Source organism: Lissotriton vulgaris, chromosome 10 (assembly GCF_964263255.1).
Source record: "Lissotriton vulgaris chromosome 10, aLisVul1.2, whole genome shotgun sequence".
Classification (NCBI taxonomy): Eukaryota; Metazoa; Chordata; class Amphibia; order Caudata; family Salamandridae; genus Lissotriton; species Lissotriton vulgaris.
In genome coordinates this window covers 153,183,877-153,211,687 of record NC_141698.1, presented here as the reverse complement: position 1 = coordinate 153,211,687, position 27,811 = coordinate 153,183,877, and the positions used below count along the sequence as shown (strand labels likewise).

At 42.7% G+C, this 27,811-nt stretch overlaps 1 protein-coding gene across 4 annotated transcripts in view; it reads left to right on the top strand.

Moving 5' to 3' along the window:
* BHLHA15 (basic helix-loop-helix family member a15) overlaps nucleotides 1-27,811 on the top strand; it is a 103,380-nt gene that overhangs the window by 10,257 nt on the left and 65,312 nt on the right. The window lies entirely within an intron of this gene.

Genomic DNA, 27,811 nt, shown 5'->3' with positions numbered 1-27,811 from the left:
GTAAAGTGCAGCAAACTTTATTCTCTCCAAAAATATTTTCTGACAGTGGTGCTTCCTGATTTATTTTACATGCAAGTGTGACCTCAGAGGCCTTGTTTCTCTGATTGGTCTGTATGAGGACATTTCATTGATTACTATCAGGGGAAATATCTCGTTATAATTCTATTTAATATATGTGAAATGTTATTACTTGTAAGTTGAACTGAAACAACTTCTACTCCCCTGGTATCCAGAATAGGGACATCTTGTTGCCAAGACAAATACTGCAGCCTTTAATCTCCATGCAGACTGTAGGCAGCTATCTCTTTAGTACAAAAGCAGCCTTTCCTTTCTGTACTCTCTGTGTGAGGAAATCTAGTTGCTTTCAGTAGTATTGCTGGCTTTAGCCTCAATGCAATGTCTATGAGAATATGTATTCAGAAGAATTGCGGAGCCTACCCACTTCAAATCACAGATAGCACATATAGATTATGACTGTATTTGGTTTTTTTTTTTTTTTTGTGTCCTCATATATGCCACCAGTAAATTGATACTCTGATTTAGCGCTCTTCAAGCCACTGACACAATCTTCTGTTACGGCCCTTGTGATTGTGGATAGCCTGTGAAGATTGCCCAGAGGTAGGGTTGTTACCCGTCCAACTTCCTCTCGTAGTGGTGCTTGCTGCGTAGGAAGGACAGGACCACAAGACCTCTGGCATAATCATTGGACTATTAGGATTATTTTTCGATCCAAGTTTTTAGCTTCGACCATAATTTAGCAGACTTTTCACCCCCACACAAAGTATCCAATTTACTCACCCCCATGATGTTTTTGAGACAATCTGCAAACGTCGGAGAGAGCGCCGACTTCCAAGCTTTACAAATCTCTCTTCTAGCGATCACTATTACGTAAAAAATGAATTGTGTTATGTAATTATTGACAACATAATTCGGAGTTAGACCAAAAAATACCAGACTGGGGATACATATAATTGGAAAAGATAGTACATCCTCCAGAAACTTACACACTTGTTCCCAATAGTTGCTTATATTGGGGCAATCCAAAAACATATGTATGTCATTTGCATCCTGTGAGTTACATCTGGGACAAAGGTACGAGGTTACTGACAACTTGGAAAGCTTAGCTGGAGTCCAATATACTCTATACATTGTATATAGGTGGTTTCTTCTTAAGTTGGACGGTTTAATTATTTTCTGAGATATCAAGAAGGAATCTGTCCACATTTTCTCCAAATTTTCCAAGTTATCAGCAATCGGGACCATACTCAGACCCCATAGCCTGGTGATTTCTAACTCCAAGTTATCTTTGTGATCTAAAAGAGTTTTATAGCATTGGGCGGTCTCTCCTTTCTTACCAGTACAGCTACTAATGAATCTCAAAAAAAGATTGTCATCTTCCGTTCCCCAATACTGGGTTCCCCACCAGGCAGAGAGTTGATAAAATTTAAATCTCGTAAGAGTTCCGCCAGTTATACCGACCAAAAAATCCCAATCTAGACTTCTTGATTCATCGCAAAAATCTCCCCATCTGAAAATACCTGCTCTCTTCAGGGGAAGAGCCAATTGGTCCGTTAAACATTCAGGAGTGCCGGGGGAATCCCAGATTGGGGCGTATGAATGATAATAGGGAATATGCAATAACTTACAGCTCTGTGTCCAGTAATATAGAGCAGCCTTCAAGAGCTTTAATCTAACCTTTTTGAAAAACTTTTTATCACCAAATTTAAACAAAAAAAAATCTGCATCATATGGTAGATCTTGCAGCATTGCCTGAAACAACAAGCTATTGGAAGTTGAGTCCAGTTTGTTGGCTAATAACCGAAAATTTTTAAGTTGAAAAGCATAACAGTAAAATAATAAATCCGGAAGAGATAGTCCACCTACTTTCAATCCTCTCCTTAACTTCTTCCAGGCTATCCTTGGGGTTTTAGTTGCCCAAATAAAAGATCCTATCCTGCTTTGCAGATTAGTAATATCTTTTTTATTAAATATTAAGGGAATAGAATTGAACAAAAACGTCACCTTAGGTAGGATAATCATTTTAACTAAATTGACTCTACCATAAATATTGAAAGGTAGTGCATTCCACCTTGACAAAAGTTTTTTAATCTCCTTTATTACCTCTTCCCAACTAGTATTAGGAATGTCCTCCAATTTCTGAGTTAGATAGATACCCAGATATCTCATCTTTGGTTTGGCTTCTGGGATGCGAACCGGGATGTTCCAACACATAACCTCAGTTTTATCCCGATTGATGGAATAACCGGAAACAGTACCAAAATACTCAGCTAGGCTAAATAATCTTGGGATTGCTACTAGTGGATTAGAGGTGTAAAGGAGAAGATCATCTGCATATAGTGCCGTCCTAATAGATAATTCCCCAATACTAAATGAAGAGATTACGGGGTCTTGCCTTAAAACACAAACAAAGGGCTCAATATATATGTCGAACAATAATGGAGACAGGGGGCATCCCTGTCTCGTCCCTCTGTAGATATTCAACCACTCTGACAACCCCCCATTCACCAAAATCTTAGCTCTCGGGCCCCTATATAATGTTTCAATACCTTTTATATAAATCTCAGGGAAGCCAAATTTCTTCATCACTCTCCATAGATAGAGCCAATTCACTTGGTCGAAAGCTTTGGCAGCGTCTATTGCCACAATTGCAAGTGGCTTTTCCTTATAAATTGCATAATCTATCGCCCCAATCACTTGAAATGTAAGTTCATTCAGTTGTCGGCCAGGAATAAATCCTCGCTGATCGGGATGAATAATAGTCTTTATAACCTTAGCCAATCTATTTGCTAGTATGCCCGAGTAAATTTTTAGGTCAGAATTCAAAAGTGAGATGGGTCGGTATGACCCTATTATTTCCGGATCTTTATTCGGTTTTGCGATTAGTGAGATTGTAGCATCTAACCAGGAGGGCGGAATTTGTTCCCCCTGAATAAAAATATTGTTAAATAATGTCTGTAGTGGGCCCAAGATTTCATCTAGGTTATCCTTATAGATCTCTATTGGCAGACCATCTGGGCCTGCTGCTTTGTTCCTTGCCATCTTTTTCACTTGCAGTCTGATCTCCCCCTCAGTTATTTCTTTTGCCAGGAAGGATATGCCATCATTGGATAGTTGTGGTAAGTGTCCCAAGATCGTCAACTTTTCTAGGTCATCAATTGTGTTATTAGTATTTTCTGAATAAAGTTCTTCGTAGAAGGATCTAGCCTCCTCCTTTATCTCACCATCTTCAGACAGAGATTATGACTGTATTTGTTGACGTATGTGATCTCACCAGCCTGTCTAGTGTCTTGGATTGAAAGTGCTATAATTTGTAGCCAACCATAATTCTCTAATTACAGTGGCATTTGATTTTGAATCATAATTATAATCCCCTCAATTTAAGTAATTGTTGAAAATTAAGATGTTTTTAATGTTTTTAATAGTGATAGATACTTATTGATATTAGTGCACAAGCATAATGTCACCTAATAAATAATTTTTAGAGACTTTTTGTCTGCTTGTACCCCCGCCCGGTGTATCCACTGTCATCGCTTTTGGTGCACTTATGACATTATGCGCTTTGGTATAGTCATAGGCCATGCCTTGTGCCCAGCATCCCTGCTGCAGCGTTTCATGGACAGAGCCTGTGGTGGTGCTCAACGTGCACAGGACATGAACCTCAGAATGGCCGCATTCTCCTCTAGATTTGGGGAGTGCTCCCATAGGCTTCACTGAAACCTAGCACATTGTTTATACAACAAGGTTATGTGAACCCAATGAGGTGGCTCATAGCCCACAAATTGTCACATTGGCTGAAAAAGAGCCCAAATCAATCAGTTTCTGAGTTTAAATTTACATTTTCATTTGTAAACCTGTTTACAGACATAATCTTCCTGGTATCTAGATATGTTGTTTTTCCAAATTTCTCAGGAACAACTCAATTGACTTTATAACCAATTAAGCAGGAGGGTTAGTTTGGACCTTGCTGAGTATTCATTCTGTACAGCAGTTTGTGTTGCATTGATGTGCAAAATCTCATATAGAATTTAAAATAGGACATGTAACCTTAAGGGGTGATGTGATTTTCAGTTACCACAGGAAGCAAACATTTCGGGTCGGTAAACTTTCTGAAACAAAAATATTCAAAAACAAATGTTGGGATGTTTTTTAGCTCACACAATAAAGCCACCAGAGTGAATTTATATTATTTTACAGTTCTACAGCATATTGTTATTGCATGATTATCAGCCAATTCCCAAACACATACAAAAGGTTGACAGTATGTCCCCACAGACCTACCAGGGGTCATACTTCATCATAGGATAGCCCCAAGCTCTCCAAAAACTTTAGTTTGATGGAGAGGGGTCCTACAACCTGAGATCAGGGACACAATTTTTTCTAGCTTAGGATCCGGTAAATAGATTAAAAACCAATTCGATAACCCAATCTGTTTTTTACTAAGTAGGATACCACTTGGTATTAGAAATTAGGTGTGGAGGAATTTGTACCCTAACCCCACTATGATGCCAACATGTTGCTGCCTTGCGTCTCAACTGAGTCCATTGCATTTATCAGGAGAGATGTTGGATCCTCTTTAAGCATATACACTTCATATGTACTAATGTACTGGGGACTAACGCTTGTCGCCACCCAACGTTCATAGGTCACTTAGTTATCTGGAAAGCAGTAATAAGATATGTGTGTTACCAATATATATATATATATATAACTGGTAAATCTGGATATGGTGTCCTTCAATCTCATATTCTCATATTTAGGAAATAATGAATGCAGTGTCAGCATGAAACTGCACACGTGTATCACACCCATACAATATTGTGTAGTATCATGCTATGAGAACCAGCTCACAAACTCTTACCCTAATAGAGGGTCATCTGAGCCCCATGGAGAAAAGGCTCAGGAACCCCTGCAGTCACACTCTGCATGGAAGAGGAAAGGATTTTATTGCAAGACAAGTGGCTAGAATTATGCATAAAACCCTCTCCCCACTTCCAAGCAGCAACTTTTAAAATTCCATACTAGAACCAAGTACGACAACGTAAACCAATTAGAACGTCTAGTCCATAAAACTCCTCAACACTCCAGCGTCTTCCTTTTTTATTTGTTGCGTCTGAGCAGAAAAGTATACCTTTAATTTAATGTATGAATAGAGCAGTAGAATGTATTATATATTGTGTGTTTTTATTAATATGTAGAATTTTGGTATGTAATTTATATAGTGGTATAGCTAAGAACCCAATTTATGGGTTTATATTAGGTAGGAATGTTTTAATAATTGTCTTACTAATGCTAACAATATTTTTTTGTATTATTAATTAGCTAACTTGAGTTATAAGGTCGATTGATTAGGATTTAGGTTGGATTTAAGGCTGGAGGTTCTGAAGTTTTGAGGGAAAACCAAAAACAAACAACAAAGTGTAACTGTCTCGTACCTGTAACGTTTAAATTTGAAGGAAAGCAGGGTATACGAGCAGTGCGCATGTAGCCGCATGTTTCCAGGCTTTCTATTATGCCATCCCACTTCAGAGTGCATGTGAGGTGGAGCACGTGGCTCACGAAGCTCTGGCAGAACGTGGCAAAGTGCTCGCTGTCTCGTGCAACTCGCGTGCAGCGAGGCCACAGCTCCTACTGTTTCAAGTGGAGCGTTTGCATCTTTTCAGCTGCTCTGTTCCTGGAGGGGTGTAAAGAAGTCCTGCTGCTCCTGCTGTTTGTGCGGAGCGCATGCAATGTAAGAGCAGCATCAGCCCTCGGGAATTTTGAACCAATAAACTGTTCTGGCCCAAAGGGGAATTGAAATTAAGAGGTTCATTAAAAATTAGAGGTTTGAGAAGCCAATGAGATAAGCGCTTGCTGTCTCAGAGTAAGAAATATAAAAACAAAAGGTAGGTTTTCCAAAGGAAAAAGGGCTGTTGTAATGAAAGACAACATTTACTTCTTGAATGAGTTTATTTGAAGATGAACAGGTGAGAGTCAGGCAGCACGGCTTCCAGCCCAAGGTACAGGCAGCAACTCACACTTGGACTGGAACACCATGGAAGAATGCAACCGACATTCTATGCCTCGCTCCCAACAAGGAATACAAAGAAGCAATACACAACACACACACCCTACACAGAAGACAAAACAAGTAGCCAAATAAATTGTGCAATGAGAATTTCCAAAACTATACACAAACAGTATGCAGTAATTTAAACTATAACCACATTACATATTCTTTAAGCCAACCTGGAAGTGATCTCTTCCTACTTCCACTCACACTAGTGTCCTGTGTAACCACAACCGGATTGATGGCACTTGAGCACAGTTCCTTCTATCCAGATTGCACAGCTTCCAAAACTTCCATTCCCCCATCCACAGGTTGAGCTTCAAAACTATCCTGAGTGTCCAACACACCATTTTCTGCCTCAAAACTATCCTGAGTGTCAACCACATTTTTTTCCGCAGCACTCTCCACCACCTTTCTTTCCGAAGAGATATAAGAAAATACTCCTGATCAAAAAGAGCTTGTGTCAAGAAAATCTTCAATCCATTTAGTATCCTTCACACTATCAGTACCCAACAAACCTTCTTGTAAAATATTCCAAATTTTCCCAGAACACAACGCAATACTCTTTAGATTCCACACTCTACAATCTTCCAAACGCACTGAATTGCGCAGAAGTTCAACAACTTTTTGTGGTGGCCCAAACTGATTCTCACCCTTAGGAACCTTACCAGGTCTCTTCACACAAACTAAATCACTGACCTTGACCTGCACCTCCTTTACGCCATGAGTCTTATCAAAATAGCATTTACTCTTATCATGCACCATTTTGCTCCTCACTTCCTCCACAGACCATTGTTGCAAAGAACCATCAGAAAGCCAAGCAGGGGAGAACTTACACCTGGGTTTTCTGCCTGTCATGATGACAAAAGGAGACAAACCTGTGGAATCATGCATGGTGATTCTGTAAGCCCAAACACTCTTCTGCAATTCCAACTTCCAATCCTTCCTCTTGGAAATAGCAGCTTGGATGACTCCTTTCAACACACGGTTATAGCGCTCCACAGTGCCATTACCACTGGGGTTGTAAAGAGCTGCGGTTTTGTGCTTGATGTCCACCCTTTCAAAAATATTCCTTGGCACTCCTGGACGTAAACTGTACTCCATTGTCACTCAAAATACAAACAGGTAACCCTTCCATTACAAACATTTTATCCAGGAAATTAAGAACAGTGTCATTATCTACTCTCTCAACAATTTTTACCACTGGCCATATGGAAACAAATCAATGGCAACTAAACCATATTCCTTAAACACTCCAACAGAACCAGAAATATCCACTGCATCAACTTCCCATGGAAAATTTGGAATCAAACCCTCATTTATTGGGGGTCTTAAAGTTTTAAAAGACTTGTCAGTGGAAGAACACATTACACAATCCCTCAAAAATCTTTCCACAGCTTTATCAACACCTGGCCACCAGAAAATGCCTTCAACAATGATCTTAGTTCTTACAATCCCAAAATGACCTTCATGGCACAAATGTAATAGCTTGTTCCTAAGACTCTCAGGAGGTATGACCCTGTCACCCCTCATGACTAAACCCTTGTCCACCGACAGTTCAGTTCTACCTTCCCAGAAAGATCTCAAATCGTCCGTAACATCATCCTTCTTGGGCCAACGCTTGCATTAAAATCCTTGAACCAGTAGTAATTTAACATCTTTACATTGTTCCTCCATCCACTCAACTTTCTCGATAGCTGGTATACCAGCGTCCTGAATAAGTGCAATGTTGAAATCCCCCCAATGAATCATCAGAACATTCTTTCATGGGAGGTGCTAATCTAGACAGACTATCAGCAATGGCATTTTCTCTGCCCGGTACATAAACCGAACTATAGACAAATTCCTTCATTTTCATGGAGATTCTGGCTAACCTAGCTGATGCTGTAACATTTCACTCAGTAGTAAGGATTTTTACTAAGGGACGGTGATCAGTACAGATTACAACAGGTTTCCCCCAAACAAACACATGTAAATGCTGCAGGGCCCTAGCGCAAGCCAAAGCCTCTCTTTCGATAATAGGATATTTGCTTTCCATGGGAGATAAAGATCTGGAAGCTAACAATATTATCTTCTCCTGATTGTTCACACATTTCTGCGATAAGACAGCTCCCAAAACTTTATTGTTTGCATCGGTTGTCAAAATACATTCCAGATTGGGGTCAAAACTACTAGGAGCACCCACATTTTGTAAATCACTTTTCACCCGACCAAACTCTGTCTCACACTCACTAGTGCATTCAAATTTAGAGTTTTTCTTCAATATTGAACGCATGTTGAATACTTTACTGGCAACATTTTTAATGAATTTTGCGCAGTACTCGGCCATGCCTAAAAATGATCTCACCTCCTCCTTGTTGGTTGGAGCAGAAAAACCAACAATTTCATTCACTAAAGCAAGTTTGGGTTTAACACCTTCTTCACTGATAATATGTCCCAAATAGGATACACTTCTCTCTGCAAATTTGCATTTACTGATTTCCACAGTTACTCCAACATCTTGTAACACACTCAAAACATCTTTCAGTTTGCTATCATGCTCCTTCTGGTATTTGATAGAGACTAAAATATTGTCCTGACCCCACTTATTTTCGGAGCAACTTGTGCATTAGGCCCTGGAAGACGGAAGACGCCGAAGTAAGGCCAAAAGGCATGCGTTTGAATTGGTAGCAGCCATACAGTGTTATGAAAGCGGTAAGCTTCCTTGATTCGGGCGATAAAACAACCTGATGGTAAGCTGTTGAAAGATCTATGGTGGAAAACCAAGTAGCACCCTTGAGAGATGATACCATCTCATTGATCTTAGGCAGCGGAAACCTATCAATGACAATGTTGTTATTTAAGTGGCGCAAATCAATGAATAAACAGATCTTGCCATTCCCTTTGTGTGCTACGACCACTAGAGAAATCCATTCAGAACTTTCCACTTCTTCGATCACATTCTTCTCAATCAACCCATCTAACTCCTTGGCAACTTCATTCCTTATTAATATAGGGATGGTTCCTACTTTATGTACCTTGGGTACCGCATCCTTTTTAAGTACAATAGTATGCTCAAAACCTTTAAGGGCACCTAAATCCTTATTGAATACCTTTGGAAACATGCTACTCATTCCATCTTGTAGTTTACTCGAATCATCCACAATGAGTACTTTCTCCTCACTATTTGGGTCGAAAAAAAATTGCTAATTCTTTTGGTCCATCCAACCTAAAACAGAGAGACCAAACTGAGCTTCATAGAGTTTCCCTCATGCTGACCTTCCCTTGAACAAGAACGTCAACCATCTGAAACCTAACATGTTAATCTTTTCACCAGTAAAACACAGTGGATTGACATCAGTGGGAATTAATTGCTGGCCTATTTTCTTAACAAATTTCTCCTTCCAAATTCCTTCATTTATTATAGTATACTGTGACCCTGAGTCAGCAAAAATCTTGATAGGTACCCCACCTCTGGACATGTCACACAAATGCAAAATGTCTTTTTCGCAGCCGGGCAATTTCTGCTGAACGCCAAATGATCTTTGTTGCCACAGCGATAACAACGTCTATCCTCCAGTTCGTTTTCTCTCCAAGAACTCCTTCGTGTTTTGTTAGGGTTTCTGCCAACATTTTGTTGTGGTTGTCCACGTGTCATGTTTTGGACTTTGAAGACCTCTCCAGTTTCCTTATCAGACTCCTTAAGTTGTGTAGCACATCTTCAAGACATTTCGGCCTTTCTTACGATGGTTAGTACATCCTCTAAAGATGCATTACCATTTATCCATAAGCGATCTTGGATTGCAGAGTTACTACAGTGCATGACTAGCTGATCACGTAAAAGGTCATCATGTAAATGACCATACTTGCAGTCAATAGCAAGTTTCTTTAGTTCATCAACGTATTCATCCACCAACTCACCCTTGTTCTGTTTCCTCTGGAAGAACCTATAGCGAACAACATCAATGCAAACTTTAGGTGAAAGTACTTATCTAGGTCTTTTAACCCCTTCCATGCTGCCGTCGGCCATTGGCCGACGGCAGCACTACCTCGCTGGTGCTGCCGTCGGCCAATGGCCGACGCGGCCCCGCCCGTTTTTTAAAACGGTTGCACTGCTGCGAAATCGCGGGAGCAGCCAACGGGTTAAAGCCACTTCAAAAACATTAATTTCCCCACTTACCACCATTTTGGGCATACGAGTATAGGTTTTCAGACCACAGGTCGTAAAGAATGTAGCAAAATTCTCTTCATTTGATGGGCTTTCATTTTGCCTGCCTCATCAACAGCTTTGATATAGTTAACAAAATAATCTTTCCACTCCAGCCACTCCATTGCTGCACGTGGTCCTATTGACCAAAAGGAATGGGGAGGACTAATTGTAAAGTTTTGTTGAGCCATGACTATTTCTTCTTGGTGACCACCTTCTTCTATACTAGGATGAATATAGTATAGCTCTTCAATTTCGTAGATATTATAATAACAGAAGAAGGTTAAAGCATTGCCAGTAACTCTCCCACCATGAGAAAAAGAAAATGTGTAAGTCTGCTTAAAATTACATAAATTAAACCATTAAAATGTGCAGAATAAGGTAATCCTCCTTACCCGACATCCTCACCTGTCCCGCTATGTTTATTTTCTGTGAGAAGAGGGAAAAGTTCCAAACAAATGTTGCTCGGTAAAAACACAACACCGTGTATGCCTTGTGTTGCCACAGCAGCCTCTAAAAACAAAATGGCTGTCACGTAAGTCACGTAGTGTAACCCAGCGCAAAGACATCCCACGCAAGGTGCGCGTTACCGTCATGTGCGTCACAGCAACTCCGCCGCAGCCAACTTAGCACGCACCTGACAGTGGTCTACGAATACTGCCACCACTCGAAAACTGTGGCTGGACAGCAGTTACACTCAAAGAGATCCTGCTAACCAGTAAGTGCCAAAGTCAACTCACAAAGTCTACTCACAATTTGGTTGTCTTCAGAAATCCGAGGTTGAAGATAGTGGTATCCTAATTCAGTATACAGCTAGTCTTCCTGTCAATTTGATACCCTTTGAGTACTCCCTTCTGTTAAGATTTCCTCTTCTTCTTGCTTTCATTTTTTTTTTTTTGTAATCTTCCTTGCTTCACACGCGTTGGTAACCAGGTCGTCGCCAGTTGTTGTAATGAAAGACAACGGTTACTAGAGCCAGGCAGCACGGCTTCCAGTCTAAGGTACAGGCAGCAACTCACACTTGGACTGGAACACCATGGAAGAATGCAACCGGCATTCCATGCCTCGCTCCCAACAGGGAATACAAAGAAGCAATGCACAACAAGGTCATGATAGAAAATGGATTGTGGAGCCAGGTAGCATCATTGTAGGATTTTGGGTCGTTTTGTCGCAGAACAGAACGATCAATCAAAATCCCTTCATTGCATTGAAGGATTATTGATTACATTACTGTTCAGCTAAGTAAAAAATCACCAATTTAACAATCTAGTGTTATTTCAAAATGGTATTATATTTAAAGCTGGGAGATTAAGACTGAACAGACAGCAGGGAAAAAATGCAGGAAGAGAGAGTAAGGGACATATTAGGAGACAACTGAAGGAAAGTGTGTAAGAAGCATTTAGGACTATGTTAAATAAAAGGAATAGCAAAGGAAATATGAAGGAGGAGGAAGAGTATTGGTCCATGTCTGAGGAGGAAGGTGTCTCAAATAAATGACCAGGGAGCAAATGTTTTAGAAAGAAAAAACATTTGACAGTAGAAGAGGTGCCTATTTCTTTAAAAATTAGAGCCCAAGCTGTTCGCAAGGAAAGGTTGACCAAAGCGGGACAAATTCAAGGCAGGCTAACACTGCACACATTTCCCATGTGACAACTGTGTTGCGTGTGCATTCACCACACAGACTAAGAAAGTGGATATAAAAACTGGGAGACCCTGGAAACTGAAATCATTAACTAACTGCAACAGCGAAAATGTGGAATACCTTATCAGTTGCCCATGTCATTTATTCTATGTGGGAATGAACACCAGGATTATAAATGTTAGAGTCAATGAACATTGTAGAACCATACAATGTAGAAAGAGTGCCACAAAATTGACACACCATTATTTGGAGGCCAATCATAAGTGTCCTTGATGTGTGAAGGAAGCTTTTCATCCGAGAACAGAGATGGGTGTATCGTCTAAGGGCGTGGGAAGTTGGCCGCAATGATGGAATACCCGTGGGTGGCTCCAACTATATGAACTCCCCTCACTACGATGATCTCTGAGACCTGTTTATCTAAAATAACTAATTGAGGGATATTCATTTACCCCCCTTTTTTGTATGATTATAGTGGGACGTGAAGCTCAGGGCTATCCAGTTTCCCTAAACCAACAATGGGGTTCAATGGTGTAGGAGAGATTCATGCACGCATATTACATGTCCCAGAATGCATCTCTGGACACTTTCTGGTGAAAAGCTATTTTCAGATTTAACCACACTGTGCCCGTAATAATGGGGCACGGATATGTGCTGTTACCCTTGTTCTCAGGACACACTGATGGACCATGCAACACCCAGTGGTGCTCCTGGACTGCATCCCCATGAATCCTGGGTTTTAACATGCACTGGGATTGCTATCTGTTCCAGCCATCAAGCACTGGGCATAACATTCTGTTACCATTTTGAATAAATCTAAATTAAGTTGTATACGAAATGAAACAGAACATCTATTCACACTTTTCTTTTAATATTGCCTATCAGTTTCTTAATATGCCATTGTAATGTTTTTAACATTATACAAAAGCTTCTGAAAACCAAACAAAGCCCGGGGCGCTGGGGCAAACAATGATTGTTGTATCTGGACTGTATTATCCATAATCCTAGGTCTGAGCCCAGAGTCATGCACTTAACCAAGGGAGCGCTCCATGCCCAGTGGTGACGCACTCATTCGAATGCAAGACTGGGATTGAACTGAATCACATTAGCGCATTGATTTTTAGACAGGCACCCTGACACAGCTGAATGGCATTACGCACCCCCTTTCATCAAATGGGCCTGATTGAACTGGGCGAATCAGCTGGTTCCCGCTGGGGAACACAATCGCACTATCGCATTTAATTTCAGAGCGGACCCTGACACAGCTGCATAGCATTATGCGCTGGCCTAAGTGCATGCAATGGGCCTGAAAAAAGCTGACCCTCATCGAGAGGGCGAAACTAGGGGTATATTTGCACTTCTTCTACTACTACTACTCTGGTGTGTGCCACTAATTAATCACAGGTGTGACCCCCATCAGGGTATTTAAGGTTAACAGACAGTGACTTCCACAATCATCAGAAGGAAGAGCTAGTTTGAATAGGTGGACGGCGAGGAACACACCTTGGTGTAGTAAGTGGGTAGTGGTGGGAAGTAACACTTTCTACAGTGACTTCTAATTTTAGATTAGAATGGTTGACAATCCTTTTCTCTCCTATGTAGAGTATGACTAAGGTGTTCTTGAGGCCTGTCTCCATGGGGCCCAGATGACCCTCTATTAGAGTAAGAGTGTGTGAGCTGGTTCTCACAGCATGACACTACACAATATTGTTTGGGTGTGATACCCGAGTGCAGTGTCATACTTACATTGCATGCAATGTTGCCTAAATAGGAGATTGAAGGACACCAGGTCCAGATTTATTGGTCAATATATATATTAGTAACACACTTATGTTATTACTGTTTTCCATGTAACTAAGCGACCTATGAGCGTTGGGTGGCGACAAGTGTAAGACCGGCAATACATTACTATATATGAAAAGTATCTCCTAACCCCTTCGCTGCGGGGGTTAGTCCCCCGCTGTCCTGAGGGGGGAGGGGGGCGCGCACAGCGCCCGCATGCTCATGACGAGGAGCTACAGTGCTCCTGTGCTCATGACGAGCTCAGCTCGTCACAGGTGCATTGGCTCTGTGGAACGTTTAGCACAGCGGGGGAATTCTCCCCGCACCTGAGCGTTCTACGGGCCATGACGAGCTGAGCTCGTCATGAGCACCGGAGCACCGTGGCTTATGACGAGCTCAGCTCGTCATGAGCATGGGAGGGGTTAAAGCCAATCCAACATCTGTCCTAATGAATGCAATGGACTCAGTTGAGCCGCAAGGCAGAAACATGTTGCCATCACAGTGGGGTTGGGGTACTAATTCCCCAATACTCCACACCTAATTTTTAATACCAAGTGGTACCCTACATAGTAAAAAGTACACTGGGTTATCACATTGGTGTTTAATCTATTTCACGGATCCTCGGCTAGAAACTAGTGCCTCCCTGATCTCTTGGTGTACCAAATTGAAGGCTTTGGAGAGCGTGGGGATAGCCTATGACGAAGCATGACACATGGTAGGTGTGTAAGGACATCCTGTCAAACGTTTGAGTGTGTTTAGGAATATGCTGATAATCATGCGATAAAATATTGTTGAACTGTAAAATAATATAAATTAATCGAAGTGGCTTTTTTTGTGTGAGATAGAATTTGATTGGAGGCCAGCTCACCCATGAGGCCCGATAGCCTCTAGATCCCCACCGTGGAGATTATCCGTGATTATTGGGGTTTGATGGGAAAGTATTTTAGGCCAGATTTTAGAGCAACAGAAAGGGTAAGAGTAGTAATTAAATATAGGGATTAGGTAAAAAAGAAAATGGAGAGGACCTCGTTATAGGGTCCTCCTTTAATTTAATTAAATGTAATTAAATTAAAAAAATCGGTGTAAAGAATACAGTTAATCAAAAAGAAGGAATAATAAATGGAGTAAAGTAATGGAAGGTTACTGAGCATGCTGTGTCTCTCCCCATAAATTATTTAATTTGTTAAGTAATAGTCATTCATTTTGAAACAGAAAATTTTGGGATCAAACTCAAAAGTCTTGAAAAAATGCCTTGAGGACTTAAAAGAAAAAGAATCTGACATTGATTAGTCAGCGATTAATCACCCTGATGAAATGGAACCCATATGGCTTTTGTCTCTAATCTAAATTAAACTTTCCAGAATCACACTTAGATGCATGGATGCCTTTTGGGTGAGTGTTGTGTAGATTCATTTAATGAGGTCAGAGTTTTTGGTGATAAGGAAACTTTACCTATAAACTCTCCACTCTCACAATGAGGGTCACCGAATGTGTAATGTAGGTAGAAAATGTATTTAAATATTTGCAAAGCATTTTCTTGCAAATAAGCCAATTTTGAATCCTGAATCTTGTAATCTAACTGCCTTGAATATAGAGACAAAAAGTAAAGATTGAGGCTGGTAAAGAGAGAATAGAAAACAAGGGAACAGACAATAAGTTCGCGATGTGAATTTCATCAGGGACAGACTATCATTAAAGGCCCACTACAGCATCCGGCGAGGGCCTTTAACAAGGCAGAAGGCATTTAATGGCTGGCTACAGAGGGCTCTAAGGCTATTACAACATTCTGCCCCTAGAGGGCAGAATGTTCAAATTTGTAAAATAAAGGCTTCACTGAGCCTGAGGGGGTTGAAATCCCCTCGGGCTACATAAGGCCTTTTTTCACAGCAACAGCTGTGATTGAACACTGGAATGTTGATGATCCAGGCTTCTACCAGCCATTAGAAGGCCGGAGCACTCCATTGTCTTCAATGGATCACTCAACATTTCAATATTCTAATTATGTTGAATGGGATTCCTGATGTTGTGTATGAGTGTTTATGCATGTATACACAGTGGCGTTAAAACAGTCTAGTTATATTTAGGACGGGGTTCCATTGGAAACTAATGTTTTTGTTTACTAATAACTTCGGCTCCATTTCAGAAATATTCACTAAACTCTCCACAAAAAAGGGTTAGCCAGCTTCTTCCTGTAAAGTTTTGGGGTGATCTGTCAAGCGAAGTGCCGAGAAAAAGAGGAGTCCAGAGACACACACATCTTCTCCATGCAGTTGTTCATAGGGTTTTTGAAAAAGCTTTACAGATCTACAAAAGGTGCTGTTTGTTATTTGGTGTAAATCCATTCAGTAGTTTTTGAGAAATGTAGGTTCAAAACCTATGTGTGTGTGTGCATATAATTATATATATATATATGTGTGTGTGTGTATGTGTATGTATGGCGAAAAAGAATGCACGACTGCTCTTCGTGGTAAGATGAAAGATATTTATGACTCCCTTCTGCCTGCCATGACGCGTTTCGGCCGATGAATTGGCCTTGATCACATAAGGCTGACTCTGCTAGATACATTTTTAAAGTTGCAACACCCACGTCACATGATAATAGACATAAAGGAAATACTGTCAATCAATACAATAAACTGGAAAAAATAAATGAAGACATACTGAAACTGTTACACATAATATCACAGTTATGTATCAGAATTTTAAATAATATTTATGGCACACATGCTGATAAATAATATAGTGAAGAAAAATGCTACTGCAGTGATGATGCTCTGATACAAATAAATGCTTAAAATGCTAAAACATTGCTCCACAGTGCAAGTAGTCTAAAAAGGCATAGAAGGGTGTTTCCTAAAAAAGAGTTCATACTAGTATAAAAACTACATATGTTAAAAAAACACCCCGGCATTTCCTTCAAAATGTAAGGTGCCCAGTAATACATGTCAACAGCACAAAGGTTAAAGATCAAATGTAGAATTACTGTTAGAATGCAAATTCATACAAAAAGCCCCTTCATTCATATGTCTGCTAATGATGTAAAGGGATACCTAAATAGATTGTATTCACTAATACAAATAACAGGATGTGCAAAAATGCAGTTTAAAAGAGAATAGATATAGATGTCAGTATATCCAAAAAGTGACTCCCCTGGGTGGCTGACCTAACTATTCCAAAAACGCCTATTACTAAATGTGCAAAGATTGCCATAAAGTGCAAAGGAGCTGACATTGTGCAAAAAATTGCCAAAATCTGAGGGATCCCGTGATCAAGGTCAGTGTATCTGACCGAAACGCGTAGGGCATGGCAAAAAACAAATAAACTTGCCTGTAAAACTTTCCTGAAAACGAGTGAGTGCGTCTTTACTTCGCCGCGTGTTTTACTGCATTGAATACCAGCTTGGCTCTGCCGGAAAAGGAACGCACCGATATATATATATATATATATATATATATATATATATATATATATATATATATATCGAAAAAGGAAATCAGGCCTCTGCAGCAAAGTTTTTCAGGCAAGAAATACTTTCTTTATCACCCCTCACAACAAATATATATGTATATATGTATATATGTATATATATATATATATATATATATATATATATATATATATATATATATATATATATATATATTTGTCGTGAGGGGTGATAAAAAAAGTATTTCTTGCCTGACAAACTTTGCTGCAGAGGCCTGATTTCCTTTTTCGCCAGGGGCTCTTCTGGAAGTGGTTGGAATTTTATCGAATATATATATATATCACCTGAAACTCAAGACACTAATATTTGACCATATTATTCTTGTTATTCTCATATATGTTTTTATATTACAGAATGTTTTAATTGATTCAATACTCTTTAGAACGATTTAGAGCATCTGAGCGTCATCAATTAAAACTCATTGTTTGTCTGAGACTGAATATATGTATGTCAATATGTTGAAAATTGTGTGTTTTTGTTGGCCATAATGTGCTTATGTCTAAAATATCTTTCAGTTCGTAGTATTATTAATTTTTTTTAAATATAAAGTGTGTTCTAAGGAATTCAAAATATGCATAAAAAATGGCTTTTCTTTTAGAGTATACATTGTCACTAAAGCATACGTTTAACCATGTATATAAAAAGAAAGAAATAAAGTGCAACGTGGTACAGTGTAACGTTTTTCTGACAGGGTTCTGCATTTACAATATGGCTGAGATACCCGCCACCCCCTCTCAACACACTCCCCAAGGATGGGAAACCGGAAACAGTTCTGAACTTTTGGAAGACGGGAGGGAGTGACCCTCCCGGCCGTATTTATTAAAATATGAAACAAAATTAAAACATAAAATAACAGTTTCATATTATGTACAATTTCATTACCACATTGCGATGTTTGGCTAACCTTAACATTTTCTAATACAAAAGGTTCTCCTAGCCGAACTAACATCCTACCAAACATTAACTTGAAATTTTGAAATTGTACATCCTAACGTTTAAGGGCCAACGGCAAGGTCGTAACCGGTGTCAAGATCCCTAAACCATAAATATCCCCCTCACTTGTGAGGGGCGACCGCACAGAGGTGTACCTCAAGTGCAACTACCAATTTCCCTTGACTTGACGGGGGCCCCAATAAACTCGACGCCACTTAAAGGTCGTCCGAGGACTCGTGTGAGGTATCTAGAAGGTAGCGTAGACCCCCTCCCAAACCCCACACAACTTACCACATCTGCCGTCGCAGATGTCCTGGCCCCGGGAAATTCCCCAGGAGGGGGCTGTAGCCCCTCCTACCCAGGAAGGGGCCTTGACCGCCTTTCCTTTCCTTCCGGCGGCCCATCCTTAGAAGGGACCGCCTCCCCGTTGAGGGGCCAATGGCCACCTCCCTCGAGCGCTCCCATCCGTAATGGGTGACGCCCACTCATAGGGATCTTCCAATTACTGCTCACCGATCATGACCTTACCGCCCGACCAAAATAAATACGACAATTCTAGCTAAATTACTAAAATGACTAAATTACTAAAGGACAGTAACAATTACAGCTTATCAACAAGCGAGATTACGGCTCAAACTAGTGCAGAATTACTTTATTTGAAAACATACTATGAATTGACCATTCTTTATTGCATAATCAAAGTTATCACGATAATCATCACCACCTGCAAGAATTAGCGTTAACACATCACACTTTATTCAGAAACCACATGCTGTCCTCAGGGGCTGGTGGGTGGGTCAAAATTGGCTCTTCGTTCCGTCTCGAGCTCACGTGCAGCGAGGAGGTGCAGCTTCAGAGCACAGGAACAAGAGGATGCGTTCTTGGCTTGCTGCTCCTTTTATCCGTCTTCAGGGTGGGCGTAAACCCGCCCCTGCCTGCCCCTAGGGCGTGGCCGGCCGCGTCAGTGTCTAGGCCAGCCCACTCTAGGGCGGGAAAAAGCGCGCCCCGGCTACGCCGCTTCGGGCATACCAGCCGAGACTCGCCGCCCGCCCAAAAATGGCTTCCCGGGGGGATCGTGGTACTCCGCCATACGTTCGGGGGGACCGAATGGTCGCCCCTTTCCATATGGCTGAGATACCCGCCACCCCCTCTCAACACACTCCCCAAGGATGGGAAACCGGAAGCAGTTCTGAACTTTTGGAAGACGGGAGGGAGTGACCCTCCCGGCCGTATTTATTAAAATATGAAACAAAATTAAAACATAAAATAACAGTTTCATATTATGTACAATTTCATTACCACATTGCGATGTTTGGCTAACCTTAACATTTTCTAATACAAATGGTTCTCCTAGCCGAACTGACATCCTACCAAACATTAACTTGAAATTTTGAAATTGTACATCCTAACGTTTAAGGGCCAACGGCAAGGTCGTAACCGGTGTCAAGATCCCTAAACCATAAATATCCCCCTCACTTGTGAGGGGCGACCGCACAGAGGTGTACCTCAAGTGCAACTACCAATTTCCCTTGACTTGACGGGGGCCCCAATAAACTCGACGCCACTTAAAGGTCGTCCGAGGACTCGTGTGAGGTATCTAGAAGGTAGCGTAGACCCCCTCCCAAACCCCACACAACTTACCACATCTGCCGTCGCAGATGTCCTGGCCCCGGGAAATTCCCCAGGAGGGGGCTGTAGCCCCTCCTACCCAGGAAGGGGCCTTGACCGCCTTTCCTTTCCTTCCGGCGGCCCATCCTTAGAAGGGACCGCCTCCCCGTTGAGGGGCCAATGGCCACCTCCCTCGAGCGCTCCCATCCGTAATGGGGGACGCCCACTCATAGGGATCTTCCAATTACTGCTCACCGATCATGACCTTACCGCCACAGGCCGGATAGTTGACCGGCTATCCGGACCCCCCACAACACTCCTACCTAAAGGTCATGTCTTAAAGTCTTTAGCCAAGCTATCAGGTCTCCTATGAGTAACTCGTTCCCCACCCGGGACAAATGAACACCATCCCCCAAATACATACTGTCTCCTTTAATACAACCATGCGAAATAGAATGCAGTGTACTTGAACGGAACAATCTACTCACTTTATTATTAATTTTTCTCACTGAATGATTCAGAGCAGAAACCGAAAGAGCCCCCCGCCACACTTTCCGTGGGATCATATGGGACCATGCAATTGTGCACCCTGGAACTCTTCTCGCTAACCAACTTACAGTGGAAAGCATTGCCTCAAAAAGAAGTCGTCTACCAGTGGTCACCAAATCGTTGCCCCCAAGATGTACTATGACTATAGACGGCGGTGACCTCGTCCGCCCTAACAAACCATCGAAAAAAGATTGAAACTGGTCAATACAGAGCCCGCCCTTTCCGTAGAAGGACACACTGTACCCGTATTCCCCAGCCATGTGAATCATGTCACCTGCTTTGAATACGTCCGCGGCACGCCTCACGTATGAGTGGCCCACGACCCACACCTCCTTTTTCACAGCCGGTGATGTCTGACCGCTGGCCCGGTGTTGGGTCGACTGCATAGTCCGCCCCGCCTCGTAGGCTTGCGCAACTGAAAACCAAACAAAACAAGAAGCGTGAGTACATCATTACAGCTTCACAACATGTGCAACCGCACATACCTTTTATAACAGTTGGAGGACCAACGCCCCACACGTTTAACTTGTTCAGCATTCAGACCCCTGGCTGTAGCCTCTGTAGCAGCCCCTATCCGAAAGGAATGGGTCCCAAACTCGCCGGGGTTCAAGCCCGCAGCGGAAATCGACATCGCAAGCACCCGCTGAAACTGAAACCTCGTCAGTGGGGTGGCGTCAGCGTGTCTCAACAAGGTCCCCCCCCATGATGCCACCCTCTGCGCTAAATATTCCTCTACGCAACTCACCAGGCACATGGAGGACCCGGGAATCCTTCGTATGATTATGCAGTCCCCCAGCGCATCCTGATCGGTCTTGGACCTGACAAACGAGACAGTCATTGTCTCCCCTCTGACCTGAACGTGCTCTCGGCACAGTCCCCCCATCACATCCTGCTTGTTCCTTGCCACTAGTTCGCTTACCCGCATAGCCCCATGGAATGCCAGCGTAAAAGCGGCTCGGAATAACACTGTTTCGTACTGGGATGAACAGGTTGCAGGGAGTACAGATAATAACAGGGCCAGCCTATCCAGACCTATCGGGCGCCTTTCATCTACTCTGCGACCCTCAAGGCGTTGCCACCCACGTAGCGCTTTTTGCACAACGAAAGACGCTGTCGGGTCCTGGATCCCATAAGCCCTAGCCACAAAGGAAATGGCGGCCCGATGACTCTGGGCCGTAGCCACTGATTTGCCTGCCTGACGTAAAGACAGCAGGAATTTTACAACCAACTCCTCCTGGCCCCAAAGCTCCCCTCTAGCAGCCCCCAAAAAGGCCCAATAGGAACGGAACGCCCCTTCATATGCCTTCCTCGTCCTGGGTGCTAAACTCTCTCCCACGAGGTTTCGTAGTTCGGGGCACCGAGAGACCAGAGAGCTTCGGGAAAGGGTGCCGCCACCGGGTCCGCTGTGGGCAGAAAACCCCAGAAGGCCTGCATACGAAAACGAGAAAGCGCGTCAGCCGCTTGATTCCTCACCCCCGGCACATGTCTTGCCCTAAATAGCACATTCAATTGCATACACAATAACACAATTTCTTTGAGCAGTCTCAGAATCCATTTGCATCGTGCCGCCTGGCTATTGATACATTCCACCACGGTCATGTTATCAGACCAAAACACCACAGAGTGATCTCTGAACCCCTCGGGCCAAGTTTTCAGGGCCACCAGAATGGGAAATAGTTCAAGAAAAGCAATGTTACATGTCAGCCCACCCTCATGCCACCATGACGGCCATCTTTGAGCCGACCATTGTGTGCCGAATATGGCACCAAAACCAATGCTCCCTGCCGAATCCGTCCACAGCCCCAGCTCATCAGAGGACACCGCCGGTTTGCTCCAGACAATTCGACCATTGAAATCCGCCAGAAATGCCAACCAAATGCGCATGTCCTGGCGAACCTCTGCCGAGAGCCTCGTGCGATGATGACCCTCCTTCAGGCCGACCATGGCTTGAGCGATCGAGCGGGAAAAGGGGCGGGCCATCGGTATTACTCTTAGAGCAAAATTCAACTGTCCCACCAATTGTTGTAATTGATGCAGCTTAACCTTAGACTCACTAATACATGTTTCCAGGCATGCCCTGAATCTTGACACTTTGTCTCCTGGTAAACGAAAACAACCTTCCTCAGAGTCGAGCTCGATCCCCAGAAACTCGAGGCAAGTCGAGGGACCCACAGTCTTACCTGGTGCCAATGGCACACCAAATTGATTCATCAAGACACAAAATGCATTCAAAGCCTGACCACATTCCGGATCCCCGGCTGCCCCCAGAAACAAAAAGTCATCGAGGTAATGCATAACATGTTGAAACCCCGTCTTCTTCGTGAAGACCCATTGCAGGAAACAACTGAACTTTTCAAAATAGGCACAAGATATAGAACATCCCATTGGCATACACCTATCCATGTAATAGTGACCCTGAAACATGAAACCTAGAAGACGCTGATCGTCTGGATGTACCGGGAGCAACCGGAACGCTGACTCGATATCAGATTTTGCCATCAGCGCACCGGGCCCTAGGCGATTCAATATGGCTACGGCCTCATCGAAGGATGCGTACCGCACCGAACACACTTCCGGGTCTATCGCATCGTTTACGGAAAGACCACGTGGGGCTGATAAATTATGTATCAGCCGAAACTCACCCGGGTCCTTCTTGGGGACCACCCCTAAAGGAGAACAAACAAAGTTAGCAACCGGTGGCACATTAAATGGACCGGCGACTCGACCTCGAGTAACCTCCTTCCCAATCTTCTCCTGTACCACGGTCGTATGTTGCAAGACCGATACTTGGTTTTTACAATTCGCTACACCCCGAAACTCCCCCACTGGGATGTGGAAGCCATATGAAAACCCGTTCCGCAACACCCCAGCGGAGGCGTGATCCGGGTATTCGCTGAGCTAGGGAATCATTGCCAGGGTATCAATCGGAGTAGGTAAAGGCGCCCCTCGGACTATTTTAGACCTGTTTGGCGCCTCCTCTACCCCCGTTATCACCCGTTTTGGCTCTGCACATGGACTCAGGATGGGATGGTTGCCCGCACCCACCACATTCGTGCCTGAATTTGCATGACCCCTGGGGCCTCGTACATTTACCCCTGTTAAAGTTCCAACAAATCCCCCTTTTTCCTGTGGTGCCGTTCGGCCTTGCGTGGTAGTCATTACTCGTATCCGATCGAAAGGGCGCCCCAGCATATTGGCGGGAGGATTCACCTACGCTACTCCCTACCAATGGCAATTTCAACATACCAGTATCCTCCATTTTTGACCATGACACCGAATCGTAACAATCCCAAGTTAAGTTTTTATCATGTTCTTTCGCTTTTCTGAAAATGCTATCGTAACAGAACCATTGATTGCCCCCATATGATACAGAATACCCCATGATCCGTGACTGATAAATCGGCAATTCGGACAGCAACTCGGGCCTACATTCGCCCATGATGGATGTAAAAATCCCCCACGCTCTGCCCCAAGTGCCAATGTTTTCATTTACCTTAAAGGCGGCCATCTTTGCGCGCCAAACACTCGGATGCATGAGCTCCTTTTGGCTCTTAACATGCTCCATCTCATAATGATCGGTAAGCAACGAGAAGATGTTTATATACTCATCTGCCCATATCTTTTCCTTAATAGCCAGAGGGACATGTTGACCCAACTTTTCCCTTCGTGAAGGTGCAGATTCATCCCTCGCAATCGGCAATGGCCGCTTACCTGAACCGGAAGCTGTATCTGCGACTGGCGGTGTTGTCTTCACCGCCTCCCTCGTTTCACGCAGTTGCTTCATCCATACCCGTGCGTCGTCAGCCGTGGCGCCCTCGCTACCTTTACCCAACCACGCTGCCAATTGTGCTGCCAGTTCGGGCGGCATATCCTCCCCGGACACGGGGGTGACCACCACGGGAATCGGATTCCCCTCTGCCGGAACCGGAGTCGGCTCTTCGAGTGGGATACAGGGAACCGGGATGTCTCCCCCAGCTGCTCCCCTTCTGGGCCTCTTGCCTTTTCCTCCCGGAGCTGCTCCTGCCAAAGGACGTTTCGGTCCCCCTTCCTTGTCTTTATCCGCCATTCGCTTCTTTAGGTCGGTCACCTCTTTCATAAGAATACGCAGCATCTGGTCGGTAGTCATTCGCTTTCCAACTTTCTTAGGCATTCTCCAACAGAGTATCTGTAAGACAAACAAGAAAGATTACCACGCTTAAAATTGGCTCTTCGTTCCGTCTCGAGCTCACGTGCAGCGAGGAGGTGCAGCTTCAGAGCACAGGAACAAGAGGATGCGTTCTTGGCTTGCTGCTCCTTTTATCCGTCTTCAGGGCGGGCGTAAACCCGCCCCTGCCTGCCCCTAGGGCGTGGCCGGCCGCGTCAGTGTCTAGGCCAGCCCACTCTAGGGCGGGAAAAAGCGCGCCCCGGCTACGCCGCTTCGGGCATACCAGCCGAGACTCGCCGCCCGCCCAAAAATGGCTTCCCGGGGGGATCGTGGTACTCCGCCATACGTTCGGGGGGACCGAATGGTCGGCCCTTTCCATGTTTACTTTCACACACTGAAGAGGATTCATTGGTAGATGCTTGCAGGATGAGCCTGCAAGGACGAACTTGTCAGATTCGCTGATTTATAGTCTAAAAGCAGCACTTTCATTTTGAAAACTTTATTTTTTAACCAGCACTGAAAAGAAAGACAAAATGCTATGTTTAATTATTTTTACTTGTTTAAGAAGCTGAATATCCTACTAATGAATTCAGCACTGGGAATTATGGGAGCTAATTCACAGCTAGACCTAGGCTTTGAAACCACTGGAGACCTTAAACTAGAGGTCTTAACCATGTAATATATTTAATATCAATGTGTGGATATGGTACAGAGCAGCTTTTATTAAAAATATTTGTTTTGATTTCCATATATCCTTTGACCTCATGGACAGACCTACATCAAATTTGGCATTTGCTTGTCTTGATTCGTGATTCAAAACACAACAGGGATTCCGCCATTTTACGTAATTAATTTGGCCCCCGTATTCCAACAAAAATCATAATTTTGATTCGAGTTTCGACTTTCAGAAAAAAGTTTAAAGAAAAGAAAAGACAGAAGTGGTGTGAGGCAGAGAGATAGAGAGAAAAGAAAGATACAGAGAAAAAATGAAAGAGCAGGGTGGAGAGACAAAGCCCCTGTGCAGTCGTGTTTGTGCTCAGTAGGGTTTGGGTGCCTGTTTAGGGTTGTACAGTGGGGTTAGCTGCCCTCAGTGAGAGGCTACGACTAGGCCCCGCAATCAACTCCCCCTGCACATGGCCAAAGGTGGGATACAGAAGTGTTGGAAATCACTTGTTATAAATAAACCATAAAATACAGTGACAACATTTAGTTACAAACTGTAGTTCTGGTTCGAACACTCGAAATCACTGAAATTCATCATTTGTACGCAACACACACAATGCACTCCATAACTTGGTTTGCCCCTGCTATCACTGGATTGACATGAAACTGTGGTCATTGTGTGCGACAAAGTTTAAACAAAGAAAAAAAACGAATCAGGGGCATGTTCGCCACTCTGCGGAGAGAAAAAATTAAAAGATTACCAGTCTTGTTATGAACTTACTCTCTGTTCTCTTAGGTTTGTAACTCAACCTGCACAAGAACACCTATCAGCTGGTGAGGTTTACAAGCTTGGCTGTGTGAACCACTAGTTTAGCTAACTCCACAATTGAATTGTTGATACTAATTTCTGGCTGTAAGTATGTTTTACACAGTTATACATGTTAAATGCAGAATGAAAAAACACATCACTGGGCTATGCAAGAACTCTAGGCTTTTCCCCTTAGTCATTCATGTGATAAGATAAACATCTCACACTCACATCAGACCATATATATAAGAACGGCACATCAAGTCCTGGGTTTTAGGATTTGCATCTCAGGGCTTCAATGGTGTTTTGCTTCTCAAGATGTAACTTAAAATGTAATCTTGATAAACAAGGAAGAAATGTCTCTACATACGTTGATCGATAAGAATAGTTCCTTACAGGATAGACAAAAAGACTGCTGTGCACCTGGTTATCCCCTGTATACGGACAGTAAATCACAAAAAAATATTCATTGTAAGACATCAGTAAATCAATAGGGACACCACACAGTTACCATTGTAATAATGCAAATGCACTGCAGTTAAGGGGCAAAAACCCCTCACCCACTCTTAGGTGCCATACTTCATCACTGGTCTGGAACCTATATGGGGAGTAATGAGGGGAGCTGCTACCCCTATGAAGGGGAGCTCATAAGGTGTTTTCAAGACACAAAAAAAAAATATGGTGCATTATGAAAAGAAGGTGTGGATGTTGTATAGAGAGGAATTAGAATCTGGAAATTGCTACCTCCAAATATCAGAAGAATCCCGACCACATCAAGATTAAGGAATCTAAGATCTTTCTAATAGGCAAATTCTTGCCATAAATCTCTTTATTTATCAACAACAGGGGCAGCCCTGAAAACCTAAACCAGGGGCAAACAATACTAGTATCCTAACCAGGGTTCAAGTTAACACAATCACATTTTAAACAAAAAAATCAAAAAAACCTAAAGAAAACATTACAATATGAAAAATATGGAAACGTATACCAATGAAGTCATAGAAAAGGAAAAACAAAGGAGAAAAGAGATAAAAAAGAGAAAACCCATGTTTTAATATATACAATTCATAAAAAAAGTTTTATTAACAATGATAAACAATTCAATCTTAAAACATATAAGACAAAAGACTCTCAACACAATACACAAACAAAGCCCTAGTGCAATGTGTAAACAGACTAGTGACTGAGAAAAAAGGTTTACAAAAATCAGAAGTTCAGGACAAAACTGAAACAACACAAAGCAAACAATGCGTCCTCTTCAATTTCGCACACATATGTACGTTGACGGTGTTTCGACCATAGTGAAACTAAATGTTCATCATCAGGACAAACAGTAATTATATGAGCGTCCGTACCAGTTTCAATAAAACATCTAAAAACAAAAATATATAAACATGGGTATCAGACATTCAAGGGTTATATTAAAGCAATAAATGAGAGACAAAATACCTCTCTATTTTGAAAAGGGAGAGAAGAAACAAAAGATAATGTGCCTGGAAATGACTACCACCACCAAGAGTAAGGGGAGAAAAAACCCTTTAGCCATCTGTAAGTCCTTCTTTACTTATGTATAAGCTGTACAGGAAGTGACCTCGTGGAGAGTGGTGTAAGTTATTTCTTACCGTGAAATACTCTCTAATGATATGCGCTTGCGCAGTTTTTTGATCTGACAACAGAAAATTACTCGTTCGCGTGGGACCCCATAGACACAAGTAGTACTAATCTTTGAGTACTTTTAGTTTAGGAGTATCATTGACCCGTTTAAGGATGGCCGACACTGTCCTAGGGCGCTTAACGTCCTTCTTCACTTATGTATAAGCTTTTCAGGAAGTGACCTCGCGCATGGGCGTGTTATTTGATCTCTCTGGTTCGGGGCTCGAATACCCTTACGGGAGTTATTCATGTGGACAGCGTGCTAGAGGTAAAACGCTTGGCGTTTTTCCCC